A 12,124-nucleotide genomic window follows, 5' to 3' on the forward strand; every position below is an offset into this window, starting at 1 on the left:
TTCCCAAAAATACCATGGGCCTCCATGTAGGTATAAGTCCCAAGCCCCTTGTAAATACTTGTTTACATAGCTTTTGAATAAACTCAAGTGGACCTCTCCCCGAGTATAAGTCCCGAGCCCCGTGTTTACAAACGGATCATGCTTACAGGTATATTTCCTTCATAAACTCCATTGTATACACAAACCATGTCATATATATGTGCTTGTTCATACTTGTTCATATTTGTTCATGTACTTGTTCATATTTGTTCGTACTTGTTCATATTTGTGATTGTGTTATGTATATGTTTGTTCAACTTAGTACAACACTAGGTTCCCCATAGCCTCCTATTGGGCTTCGTGCAAAGAATCTCCCTAGTTTAGGTTAGGACATAGAGTATGGTTTCCCGGTGAAATCGCTCTAAGAGCTCAAACCAACTATACCATGCCTCCCCTTGGGCTTTGTACAAACGAGTGACCCTCCCATAGCCTCCTCTTGGGCTTACAATGCAAGGACCCTGGATTGTCCCTCCCATAGCCTCCTCTTGGGCTTACAATGCAAGGACCCTCGGATAGCCTCCTCTTGGGCTTCGTACAAGGACCCACGGGCTTCTTATAAGCATCCCCAATATCCAAATCAAATACCCTAGGAGATTAGACATTTATCATCTCTATGATAGGAGTATCTCATCTATATCATCACAAACAATCAAACAATCAATCAATCAATCAATCAAACTTTTTTGCCACAAGGCTGGCTAATCAATCAAACTGTTTTACCACCGTACTGGATGATTAATCAAAGTTTTTGTCACAAGGCTGACTTCATTGAAACTTTTGCCACAAGGCTGGCTGATTAATCAAAGTTTTTGTCATAAGGCTGACTTCATTGAAACTTTTGCCACAAGGCTGGTTAAACAAAAACATCTTTATCATTCTAAGCACCCTAAGTGGCATGGCCCCGGGCTTATAATGAAAAGATTTTCAAACAAAAAACAAACAGATGTATGTGATGATATAGATTAGATACATCTAGCATTTAGACGACATTTGTCTATTTTCCTTTGCTTCCACTAGCATAAGTGGGAACTACGATTGCTCTGACTTTCTCAACATCCCTTTGAGAATACGTAGGCACAAGGTCGTATCCTTGGCGAGCAAAACTTCTCTCTCAAACCATTCAAACCTTAGCACCCGTAGACCCCGAGCTACAGATGCTCTGATTCCCTCTAAGGGATATGTATGCAGAGGATCGCGATGATCTTTGCGAGCATAATCAAACAAACACCTTAGGTCCCACCTATTTCACAAGAACCTCCACCACAACAAGAATGGAATAAACAAAACAAAGAAACCTATAGAGTACTATAGATACGTTGGGTGCTAATACCTTCCCTTCGTATAACCAACCCTCTTACCCAAGATCTCTCCCCACTTTTTAGGTTATTGCAGCTTTTTTCCTTTTCCTCTTTTGGAAACAATAAAAAGTTTGGTCCGTACAAAAGAAAAATCATTTTTTTGAGCACTCGAGCCCAAAGAAGGCATCAGGTGTCTCATTTAGAAAAAACAACGATTTTTCGCCCGCGACAATGATAAGGCAATCAAACTAGTGAAAAAAATAAAGCATAAAGTTATAAAGCCATAAAAGGGAAATGTTTGGATTACAAAAGGGTAACTTAAAAGAAGGAGGACCTAGTCACTCCCCAAAAAATGACATTACATAAATGCATCTACAACGGATGACTAACAGAAATGTTATGAAAACCACATCAAACATCCTACCTGTAGCTCCACAAGGCGGCCATCCTACACCACCTTCAAGTAGTCTACCTCAAACAAATCCAAATCAAGATACAAGCACAAAACCTACGCCTTATCAAAAGCCTCATCACCTGCTGTAAGCACCTCAATTTGAGCTTTCCTCAAGGATTTCATTAGTTCATCATTAGCATTTATTACCGATTTTAACTGCTTGGACAGATCGGTAATGGTAGCTTAGAACTCGGAATCCGAGGTTTTCTTATGAGCTCTCAGCTCGGCAAGATCTTTCTCAAGCTCGGCAGCCTTGTCCTCTGTGGATTTTTGGTTTTTCTCTAGCTTGGTAATCCTATCCGACTTGAGCTTTTGACCCTTTTCAAGATCATTAATTATCCTTTCATGGTCATCCTCAACCTCAAAAAGCCCACGAGCCAAAACCACACTCCGCATAAGGTAAGAGCTAAGGTTATGAAAAATCAGTTGCGCTTCTATGTACTTCACTTTCTTAACATCCCCGTCAACATGGAGATGATCATAAGCGAACTTGAGCCCGTCGAAATCATTAGACTAAAACTTGAACTCACTGGGTTATCCATCACTGCTCTCACCAGGTCCTCACATCAAAGCGATAACATCCATATCATTTTGATTGATGTGATCGCTCATAATGGTTTGAGCCTTCTTGGGAGTGGCTTGGAGAAGCTCCTCGGGAATATCTTGAATAGACACATCTTGTTCAGAGGGTTCCTCCGATGAAGACTTAGAGGCAATTATCTTCTTCCGCTTTGTTGTCCGGGTCTCCAGGCCAGAGAGGTCGGACTTGTTTTCAGATGGCCCTCCAGTCCCTTAACAGGCAGCACAGGCTGCAGCCAGCAACTTTCTCTTCTCGGTCAAAGACAAATCAGTCATTTTGTCTGTACGAAAAAGAAAGTAAGTGATTAAAAAGTGCATATAGAACTGAAATAAGTCATTGTACATTTAATAAGAATATCATTACCAAGAAGTGCGAGGAGTTCCTTGTCAAGAACAGGAAGTAATGTTTTAATTTTCATCATACGGAAAGAGTCTAAAACTCTAAGAGCATCACGTTCCATCTCGCTCAACTTATCATAAGTGAAGCCACAAATGGGAACAGGGTCTTTTGTCCAATAGTGGGGAAAGCGTGCATGTGCGTCAGAGGCATAGAGGACTTGAGGAAAAGTTGGACCACCTTTCACTCTCATGAATTTGCCCTTATAATCCTTATAGTTACTGGTATAGGCCTATAAGAAGCTTTTTTTAGAAATGTCGCTTATTTGGATCCAGCTACCTTTTTCGAAACCTTTTACCTCAAAAAAGGAGAAAAACAAACCTACGGTGGGTATAATAGAAACCTCCTTATAGACTCTCTCGAATTTGCCCTTATAATCCTTATAGCTACTGGTATAGGCCTATAAGAAGCTTCTTTGAGGAATGTCGCTTATTTGGATCCAGCTACCTTTTTCTAAACCTTTTACCTCAAAAAAGGAGAAAAACAAACCTACGGTGGGTATAATAGAAACCGCCTTATAGACTCTCTCAAATTCGTTTAAGAATTTCAGCTACTAGGGGGTAGCTGTGAGGGAGCCGCATTCACGGTCTTAAGTATGTCACTTCAAAATCTGAAAAAAGGGATTTTTATGTCAAAATTCTTCAGGACACTCGGATAGACGTAAAATAGCTCATCCTTAGAGCACAGGGGGCGAAGAGTACAAACTCATTTGTCGGGACCACAGGGTTCCATCACTACATCTTCCTCGTTACCAATCAAAAATATGCCTCTTGTGGAACAAAACTCCGCAATTTCTATGTTATCATATGAACTTTGCTTGTAGCTCATAACTCGTCATCGAAGGGAGCCGCGGTCTGCATGATGAACTCTAAGGAACCTGAGGAGGAAGAGGAAGAATCAGAATCATTCCAAATCTCATTTAAGAGTCGGTTCGATTCTTCTCTACCCACGCTTTTCTCCATACCTCTCATGAACGAGTCTCATAACTCTTTTCTCTCAGCGACATTTGTGGGTCGTGGAATGCCGGTTGTAACACCCGAGGCCGAAGAAGGCGAGGGGTGGTTGCACCGCATGTAACACCCGAGGCCGAAGGGGGCAAGGGTGGTCACCACATCGAAATGAGAGGGATCCTGAGGTTGTGCAGGTATGGGACTACATGGTTGAAGGAAAACTTATATGGATTGATAGGTACTACCTATACCAACAAGATGCATCTTCTTTTCGGTAGCCCATTCCATAAGAACTCCATAGTTAAGCGTGCTTGACTTGGATCTATTCTAGGATGGGTGACCTTTTGGGAAGTTTCCCAAAAAGCGTGTGAGTAAGGTCAAAGCATGCTGAAAAGACATGTGTTGGTTTGTGGGGTCAGTCGATCATCCCAAAAGCAGTATGGGGCGTTATAAATGGTATCAAAGCCAGACCTCTCCCAGTATAATATGGTTTGAGGACGAACCATGCGGAAGCTGGTGGGCATGTAACACCCGAGGCCGAAGAAAGCTAGGGTTGGTTGCACCACATGTAGCACCCAAGGCCAAAGGGGGAAAGGGTGGTCGCCACATCGGAATGAGAGGGATCCTGAGGCTGTGCAGGTTTGGGACTGCATGGTTGAAGGAAAGCTTATATGGATTGATGGGTACTACCTATACCAACAAGATGCATCTTCTTTTCGGTAGCCCGTTCCATAAGAACTCCATAGTTAAGCGTGCTTGACTTGGAGCAATTCTAGGATGGGTGACCTTCTAGGAAGTTTCCCAAAAAGCGTGTGAGTGGGGTCAAAGCATGCTGAAAATACACGTGTTGGTTTGTGGGATCAATCGATCATCCCGAAAGCAGCACGGGGCGTTACACCGGTCATCCTAAAATAATCGCTCATGCCTACCATGTATCTATATACAATATGGAATAAGCTGAGAGATCAAAACAGAAAAGAAAAGATCAGTGTTTTAAAAACTGGACTGGCCATCAAACTGGTGATGGTATTGGGTCATTGGTTTATTGGTTGAACCACTAGGTCACTGGTCGAACCGCATGACTAAATCTGATTAAACCGGATAACTTGGTTGGATATTTCGGTCTCTATTTCAATACTATATATTTATTAAATCGGTCGAACCAATTGATTTAGTCTCTAGAAAATATCACAACACCCACAAAATTTTAAAAGTTTAAAATATCATAATTTCACATGTTTATTATTTACATTCAAATTCTAAATATAATCATCACTCACAACAAAATAATACAAAATATAAATTTAAATGAATTTTAAATCAGGTCTAATTGCAATGAGGGGAAAATTTGTTCCAAATAAGGTTTGAATAAAGTATAATTATATTTTAATTATATTTTTTTAAAAAAATCATGAAAACGGCGTTGTTTAGTGCGGAAAAAAGAGCATGTATTTGAACCATCGGTTTTCTAAAACCGGTGGTTCATCAGTTTTTTCTGGTTTTGGCCGGTTCTCACCGATTCAATAGCATACCTGGTCTAGCAATCAGACCAGACCGGTGATCCCTCTGATTCCCGATCTGACAGGTCCGATCGGCTTGTTCGGTCTGGTTTTTAAAACACTGGAAAAGATACCTGAGTTGCGTGCTGATAAACTTGAGAATCAAGATAGGGAAAACGGGTGTGGCAAATGTTGGATTGTGAAAACGTAAGGATATTGTGAAGTCATGAAAATGGTTTAATTAGGGTTTAGTGTAATCATGAGGACAGACAAATAGTTTTTCTATAACAAATGTTTCCCATAAAGATCATCATTACTAGTGCCTAAAAAACCGCAAGACACATAACCTATCACCTACCGCTGACACGCCTGTAAAGGTTACAAAATACCTGAGACATTCATATTCGAGCATATTTTCTCATCGGCGAGGACTCATACTCGGGGGGCTTGTTCCATACTCGTACTATTTATGAGAATGCGGCCTAAGACGAGTTATTGACAAAAAAAGGTCTGTATAAACCCGGTCGAGGATGCAACTTAAGTTGCAAAAACGAGTACCTAATCGGCTATTATGCAGTAGTCGTGGACCATGCTCAAGACGCGTACCAAATGGCATATGGAAAGTTGTACGTAAAACTCGGACATAACGGCTAGCTATTATGGGCAAGTCAGCTGTAACTGATGCTTTATGTCATTCATGGCTGGATAATAAAGATGTACGAACATCCGTAACGACAGAAGTCCTACAGAGGGATAAGCAAGACACTTCTCTTGAAACAAAGTGCATCGCTCACTGCTTCCAAATCTCCAAAGCTTATCAGAGCAAAAAATCAAGTTTCCAAGCTTTCCTCATCTCTAAGGATAAACTCACCTATATCTAATTTTTTACACAAGAATATATATATATATATATATATATATATATATATATATATATATATATATATATATATATATATATATATATATATATATATATATATATATATATATATTCTTGTTATCCAAGACTAATGGAATATCCCTAAACATAATCATATATATATTATAAATTATGTTATCCAATACATAGAATATCCCTAAACATAATCATATCATATTAAAAAAAACTTAACTAGTATCATATTGAGTATCAATCAACTAGTTATCCTATTAGTAATAAATAAAAATTTATTACGAAATATTTTGTATTATTTCTCATACATTTGTTTGTGTTGTAAGCATTCATCATATTCAGGTATATGATTATTAGTATTACCATAATTACGTATAACATATGGGTGCATATTCAATGGGTCTTGTATGAGAAAACATATAAAATAAACGCATAGTATTATCACACCAATTAATTATGTAATCCTCAGTCCTTAATCCTTAATTATGTTCATTGGAACAATATTGGTGGATGTGGCCTAGACTCTAATTCAACTTAAAGTTAATTGGCTAAGTATTTTCTTTCAGTAATGTTATTTGTACACAATTTCCTACATCAAATACTTACACTGTTGTTGCACCCTAAAATTTACACTCCTAATTTATTTCTAACTGACTTAAGTTTCTCATTTCACCTGCATACCTCCATTAGGTCATTTACACATATCATGCATTCATCCAATGAACAAACATCTTAGTATGGGATCATTGGTCATAAAAAGATCTAGGGTTCCATGTGGTTTAGGTTTCTGCACTGTGCCAACTTGTTCAACTGAGGCTTTCTTGGATCTTGGATTAAGGTCTTGTTCAATATGTGGGTTTGTCCATCATTTGAGGCATGGCTTCATTACCACTTGTGACTCATGTCATTCAATTGGGCTCCATTCAAAAGCTTTGAACTTGGATTAAAATTCTTATGGATCAAGGGTTTCACTAAGGACGTATTTCATTAGTTGTCATCATTTATCAAGAAGGGCTCTTCTATTCCTTCAATCACAAGGCGTTGATTATGGATCTTGCACAAGAGAATGATGTGGATTCACTAGGATTCATTCAATAAATCAAGGTTTTGTTCATTATTGATTCTAAGTAACTGTGTTGCTTAAGGAGCAAGATGTTATCTCTTTGGTTCTCATACAAGGTTAATGATGTTGCAAAATTGAAGAAGTTTAGAAGGCTTTATTCTCATACAAGACTCGATCATTTGGTGCACAATGAGGGAGAAAATGGTATGGAAACGTTTGGAGTCATTTGGAGAATGTTAGAAGTATTTGCACAACTTTGACTTTTTGGTCAAAGTCAACCTTGGTCATCCTATATGTCCATCAATGTCATTCGGCTTACAGTTCATTCAAGTGTACAAGATCATCTATTTTGATTACAAAAGTCAAAGAAGCATGAAAAGTCAACATTCAAGGAAAGGGTGGACTATATTTCAAGAGCCAAGATTTCATTACATAAAGCTCAAAATACAAAAGAAGGCATTCAATATAGGATCTGAATAATATGGCTATTACAATGGCAAAAGATTGTTTTGACCATAGTGTCTATACTAATCCTAGACCTAAGCCAAGCTATATTAAACTCCAACTTTGTTTCCAAATTCTTCATGACCAAGCTGCTTCCCACTTAGACCAACCTCATTTCTAACCTGCATATGACAAGATCACAAGCAAATCAGCCAGCAGTACAGGTTCAACAAGCATCATTCATAAGAAAAAGAAAACCAAAGTTTAGCTTTTCATTTGATCAACATTCCAAACATATCTAAACCAATTCAATACAATGCAAATACAAGCTCTTCAGTTTGCAGTTCAGTCCACAAAAATCAATAGGCGGTTGAAAAGAACCTGCATGAGTCACACCAATCCGTTAATGCTAGACACACTTACCAACCTGCTGCTACATAAGTGGATGCCAGCAAAAATAGCCAGCCTTATCTAAAGAGCCGAACACCAACGTCTCTCCTAATGTAGAGATCAAAACCTGCAGCTTTAACAAAAACCATATTACCAGTCAGTTCCTCACTCTACTAATCATTCTACCCACTGCATAAATGATCTCAAACCTACTGTCTACAAAACAGTTCCCTAGTCAAGTTACCATAGCTGCCATACCTGCACTACACTGCGAAAAGATGCGCCTGCACAAATAAAACCAGAAAACAATTAACTTTCAATAAAATATAAATACATTCAAACCATGCCATAAAATTCATAACACCACAGTCCAAAACCATTCCACAAAACTCAAACCATAAACCAAATAAACATTCAAAACTTGGCATTTCAAAGCAGCCTCTTTAACACATTCAAAATAAGATAAGTCTCAAGAAGTCATCATCAAAAATCAAACAGTGCAACATAGCATTTAGCAGAAAACATAGACCAGCTAGACATAATTTACCTCAAGCATCCTCGTTTTCATCCATCCATAGTTTTGTTCATTAACTTCTAGTACCATGCTTATACATATCCAAAAGCCTGCTGCAGCAGTACAATCACAAACCTGAAAAGCACAAGTTCAGATCATGTTCCTTAAGTCAAATTGCGATAATAGCCACAGTTCAACCATTCATCAAATTATCATCAATAAAAAATACTAAGGTCCAACCAAGTTGAACTTAAAAGGAAAGGAAACAAGTCAATTACATGATCAAATTTCGAGACATACATACTGCCAGTTCAAAACCAACAATCAGTGCATAACCTCACAAGCTCAATGAAGAATCCCATGTTTTAGACAGTACCTCACATTCAAGACCATTCACTTCACATATTCGAGCATCCTTCATATCAAAAGTATACAGGTCTAATCCTAATAGCTTGCAGCATACCATCATGTTCGAATATCTCATTCTAAATCCACAAAGTCAGTGTCGTGTTCGTATGGTCAAACTCGGTGCAAAGAGAAATCATGTGCAGGGAGGGATCTAAGTGGAAGTGTGAGGCTAAAGGCAAACTCAAGAGAAGCTAGGGTGATTGTCCTTAATTATAAAAAACCCCGGATGACTATACAAGTGGAAATTCAGAAACCTTAACCATACAGTTCAAAGACTTAGGTCCGGAAATTTCTTACCGTACATTCCTCTTCTTCAAGTATATGGGGCCATTGCTTCGCTACCCAATCTTCAATTACTAACCGGCTGTTAACCAGAATTTCGGTTGCAGAGACAAACATGTCATCCACACACCGAGCTGCGTCCGAACATTAAACTGGTTCGCAAGATCCTGCATCAAAGAAGAAACCAGTTCAGAACTTAGCATACAACAACCAACAGTTAACAGATTTTCAAACCTTTGATATAACTAACTTCTAACATTTACTAATTCACAACCACTAGTTTTGACTAACATAGAGAGTTTACACTGATGCACTGCTAACAGTCCAGAACCAATAACCCAACTAACATTCAATTTTTAATTTCCAATTTCTAATAGTTACAAAAACAGTTACAAAAAAACACTACTAACTGTAACCAACTTAACTTCTATAACCAACTCTAATTGTCAGCTCATAACCTCCAAAAACATATTGTAACTAACTTCCAACAGCTCTTACTACTTCCAATCTCACCCTCCATTGCCCATAACCGATTCTCTCAATCCAATGGCTCACACTTCTCTCAACCATAACTGAATTCAGCTTCATCAATCTCTATTTAAACAGACTTCTCTCCATTCAGAAGCTACACGCGCCATTTTTCACCCTTCCACCAACCATTCTCTCCTTCTCTCTCATCATCATTCTCATTCATGTCTTTCATCCTCATCTTCATCCCTAACCTCACCACACGCTCATAACCAAAGCTCTGAACTTCAAGGGAGCAGAGCTAACTCCATCATTGACACCCTACCTTCATCTCAACCTCTCTCAATTCATCTTCACAGACTCAATCTTTCAACCTCCCTCGGTTCAACTCACAACAATCTCCCTGAATCACTATTACATGCAACAACAACAACAACAACGTATTGCCTTCAATTGAAGGACTTAAGCTTCATAGAAATTCAAAGAAAAAGAAGAAGAGGAAGAAGAAGGAAAATTTGTGAGCAAGATCGGAGTCGTTCCTTATTATCTCCCCTCTGTTTTTCTTCAACGGTCTTTGCTAGTTCACATGCCAGGTAAGCCTTCAACATTTCCCTCCCCCTTCATTGTTTCTCTATCTCTTGATGCCATGACATTGTTTGAAGCGTGTAAATCGAAAGCCCCAAGGAATCGCAACCATACGCTTCATACACACTATGTAATTTCACTTTTAAATTAGGGTTTCGATTCTTTGGTTTGATTTAGGGCGTAGGGTTCGGAATTTAAGAAAAAAGAAGTAGAAATAGAGGAGAGGGAGTGGAGATGAACGTTTTGGGTATTAAGTTTGGAATTAGTCGAGCTCCACCGCCTCCGGCGCGGCGGAGCGATTCCCGGCGGTGAAGAGGTACGTTAGAGAGGGAGAGTTCAGAACATGAAGTTTGATAGCCGCATATAAAACCCTAATTTCCCTTTTCCATCTTTAATTCTTAATTCATTTGATTAATTGGAGCTAAATGAGTTTAATTATCTTAATTAAAAAAAATCTAATTAACACAATTTGAATTAGTTATATTAGAATTTGGATCATGACATTGGGCTAAGACACTAATCACTATTCCACACCTCCCTGAGGCCCATGCGCCTCTCTATCTTTTGCCAGACAAAAAATCTTATGGGCCTCCTCTGACTGGGCCCTGCGCTTGGATTACTAACTGTTGCACCCCAAAATTTGCCCTCTTTATCTAAACTATAAGTTATGGGTGACGTTTATTTCGTCAATCAAAAAAGAAAAAAATAATAAAGAGTTCTCGTGGTTTCGAGGAAATATGGTGCGGAATTCGTTTTATATAGTGGAAATATAAAAATTTGCAAGTCCCGTTTGGAAGGTGCTATGTGTTTGATTCCCTCGAAGCTGGGAGTTTTTTGCCATTCTCCACATCTTTCATGTTCGGGCCGAAAATCAATTCATAAAGGAAAGGGACGAAAAGTTTTGTTTTCGATATTTCGGGTATATTGCACTGCAGTCTCCTGGACACTCAAAAATTCATATCTCATGATCCGCTTGTCAGATTTGTTCGAAATTTTAATTGCAAATCCGTGCCATTGTCCCCGAAATTTCATATGTTCGGACCAAAAACCAATTATGCACCGAAAAGTGTGGTTTCGGGTATGTCGCGGCAAGTTTGAAAATTCACAACTTCTTCGATTTTTATCGTATGAAGTCCAATCTGGTGGCATTATCTCTAAAATTTCGTTTGCTTCGATTCGTCGTCACATACTAAGGTTCAGATTTCGAGTGGAAAGTTGAGTTTCATCACGATCTTTAAGTGTTACTCACAAAATTATGCACGTTTACGTCAAAAGAACTGATAAAAATTCTCGCTGCTCAGACGCGCATAACTTTTTCACCGTTTATCATATGACGACGAGTCTCGCGGCCATGAGTTACAAATTTAGTCATCTTCGATTTGGCGTTGGTCCTATTCTCGTTTTTTTCGCCGATTCGTGTTTCCCGAAAAAAAGCTCTAAAATAATAAAAGTTAGGGGCATTTTTGACATTTCACCACTCACACTATATGTCATACCCTAATGTTTGACCCTAAGATCATACACCAATTGCATATCAATCATCAGTCAAGAGCTTCGACTTAGAACTCTGCTTGTGATGTTGTGCCCAATTCATGTGCAAGGGAATCATCGAGTACCAATGTTTTTTTAGTTTGTATATGTTTTACTAACCAAAATACCAAAAATATTGCCTTGTGCTTTTGTATGTTTGTGTTTTGTAGGTACCAAGTCAAAATATCCATCAAAAAGGGCATTTTTCAGCATTCTTCAGCAAGCAATCGATTTGCATAAGAGTGCAATCGATTGCACCAACTTGATTTTCACCAGATTGGTATTCTGTTTCCTGTGCAATCGATTTGCATAAGAGTGAAAATCCGAAT

General features: G+C 38.6%; 1 long non-coding RNA gene across 2 annotated transcripts; it reads right to left on the reverse strand.

Annotated features, from left to right (window-relative positions):
• Window positions 1-7,560: 7,560 nt before the first annotated feature.
• Window positions 7,561-10,652, reverse strand: LOC131662543 (uncharacterized). 2 transcript variants are annotated; one of them, XR_009301652.1, is made up of 5 exons: window positions 9,228-10,652; window positions 8,556-8,657; window positions 8,267-8,292; window positions 8,042-8,141; window positions 7,561-7,800 (listed from the first exon to the last, which is right to left on the reverse strand). It is a non-coding gene; the product is annotated as an uncharacterized LOC131662543 (long non-coding RNA). The 2 variants fall into 2 exon arrangements; XR_009301651.1 differs by having other exon boundaries at window positions 8,046-8,141; window positions 9,228-10,650.
• Between the last annotated feature and the right edge of the window lie 1,472 nt (window positions 10,653-12,124).

Source organism: Vicia villosa, linkage group LG3 (assembly GCF_029867415.1).
Source record: "Vicia villosa cultivar HV-30 ecotype Madison, WI linkage group LG3, Vvil1.0, whole genome shotgun sequence".
In the NCBI taxonomy this organism is placed as follows: domain Eukaryota; kingdom Viridiplantae; phylum Streptophyta; class Magnoliopsida; order Fabales; family Fabaceae; genus Vicia; species Vicia villosa.